Here is a 2,834-nt window from a genome sequence, read left to right on the forward strand (position 1 = left end):
AATTTTGATACCAGTTAGGACACTTCTATGTTTTAAAAATATTTTGGAAATAATAACCTCCATTCATACATTCCCTATTTTGGGAAGGTGTGAGTGGCGGAGAGAATATATTGTGTATTAACAGAAGTATAAAATGTCCATGTTTCCTGTGCATATTCTATCCATGTTTTTTACGGACATAACATGTACTCATTAGTCTATGGTACTGTTCACATTTCAGCGTTTTCTTGTAGACAGCCTACAAAAAGTAACAGATACATGTCTGTTTTTGATTATGCAGGTGCCATTGGTGTGGATTTTGTGTTCTGTCTGTTTTTTTTAACATTGTTTTGGGTAGGAGAAGCATTTCATTTTTTTTTTACATAATATAGCCTATGTGGGAGGAAATCCTATTTGACACAACATGTAAAATAAATCAAACAAAAGAAAAGAACATGTTATTACTGTCAAAAGAAGAAGTAAAGTTACCAGAGGCTTTGGATCTTATAAGTTTAGATGATATAACTAAGCCTAGCACAACTGCCAGTTCACTGCATGTACCTGTCCAACATCCATAACCAGTCAAGGAAACTTGGCCTTCAAAGGCTTGGGAATACAACGGGCATCACAAGTAGTGAATCTGGGCACAAACATTATCATTAATCACATATTAAGTCTAATAAGTAATGTCAACAGTTTATAAGTAATGTTAACAATTTTTCTTCAATTTTATTCAACTAACAAGAGGGGAAAAGAGCATGAGGACAATATATATACGAGTACTTATATACACTGCTCAAAAAAATAAAGGGAACACTTAAACAACAGAATATAACTCCAAGTAAATCAAACTTCTGTGAAATCAAACTGTCCACTTAGGAAGCACCACTGTTTGACAATCAATTTCACATGCTGTTGTGCAAATGGAATAGACAACTAATGGAAATTATTGGCAATTATCAAGACACACTCAATAAAGGAGTGTTTCTGCAGGTGGGGACCACAGGCCACATCTCAGTACCAATGCTTTCTGGCTGATGTTTTGGTCACTTTTGAATGTTGGTTGTGCTTTCACACTCATGGTAGCATGAGACAGACTCTACAACCCACACAAGTGGCTCAGGTAGTGCAGCTCATCCAGGATGGCATATCAATGCGAGCTGTGGCAAGAAGGTTTGCTGTGTCTGTCAGCATAGTGTCCAGAGGCTGGAGGTGCTGCCAGGAGACAGGCCAGTACACCAGGAGACATGGAAGGGGGTGTAGGAGGGCAAAAACCCAGCAGCAAGACCACTATCTCAGCCTTTGTGCAAGGAGGAACAGGAGGAGCACTGCCAGAGCCCTGCAAAATTACCTCCAGCAGGCAACAAATGTGAATGTGTCTGCACAAACAGTTAGAAAATGACTCCATGAGGATGGTCTGAGTGCCCGACGTCCACAGATGAGGGTTGTGCTCACAGCTCAACACCATGCAGGACGCTTGGCATTTGCCACAGAATACCAGGATTGGCAAAATCGCCACTGACGCCCCCTGCTCTTCGCAGATAAAAGCAGGTTCACACTGAGTACATGTGACAGAATCTGGAGACACCGTGGAGAGTGATCTGCTGCCTGCAACATCATGACCAGTTTGGCAGTGGGTCAGTAATGGTGCAGGGTGGCATTTCTTTGGAGGGCCACACAGCCCTCCATGTGCTCGCCAGAGGTAGCCTGACTGCCATTAGGTACCGAGATGAGATCCTCAGACCCCTTGTTAGACCATATGCTGGAGCGGATGGCCCTGGGTTCCTCCTAATGCAGGACAATGCCAGACCTCATGTGGCTGGAGTGTGTCAGCAGTTCCTGAAAGATGAAGGCATTGAAGCTATGGACTGGCCCGCCCATTCCCCAGACCTGAATCTGATTGAACACATCTGGAACATCATGTCTCGCACCATCCACCAACGTCACGTTGCACATAGACTGTCAAAGAGTTGGCGGATGCTTTAGTTCAGGTCTGGGAGGAGATCTGCCGCCTCATCAAGAGCATGCCCAGGCATTGTAGGGAGGTCATACAGGCACTTGGAGGCCACATACACTACTGATGATTTCCTTGTCTTGTGGCATTTCCACTGAAGTTGGATAAGCCTGTAATTTCATTTTCCACTTTGATTTTGAGCATCATTCCAACTCCAGACCTCTGTGGGATATTAGTTGTGATTTACGTTGATAATTTTTAGTTTTTATTGTTCTCAACACATTTCACTATGCAATGAATAAAGATTTACAACTGGAATATTTCATTCAGTGATATCTAGGATGTGGGATTTTAGTGTTCCCTTTATTTTTGTGAGCAGTCTATGTGTGAATTAGCCTAAATTTTAGCAAAGTAGGAATTTGTTTGAAATCTACTTCTTAACATTTAAGGGAAAATGTTGCTCATAGGTGAAGCTCTACTTTAAACCCTTTCTAGTTTGGACTTACAGGACAAAACCTATTTTCATTCATGTATATCCTGGCAGGATGGAATTAAAAGGTAACAGATAATTATATCCATTATATATTTCACTAATTGTCTGATAGCCATTGAGCCATAAACTTAATGTATATGGTGGAAAAAACTCCTGATGTTTAAACTAAACATATAAATTTACCCTATTTCGACTCCATCAAGGTGTGCAATTTTTTTTTGCTCCTGCATAGATTTCACTTTACTCTAGAGTGCACCACTAAAATGAATTTTGTGTAATGTACTTTTTTTACACAATAGCACATTATTGGTAATATATGTGACTGTATATCTGTACAGTGGTCTGAAGTTGAGCTTGAATATAGTAAGAGAAACATTTTCCATAGTTGCCATTTTCTTTGACTTCATC

The sequence above is a fragment of the Ranitomeya imitator genome, chromosome 6 (genome assembly GCF_032444005.1).
Source record: "Ranitomeya imitator isolate aRanImi1 chromosome 6, aRanImi1.pri, whole genome shotgun sequence".
In the NCBI taxonomy this organism is placed as follows: Eukaryota; Metazoa; Chordata; class Amphibia; order Anura; family Dendrobatidae; genus Ranitomeya; species Ranitomeya imitator.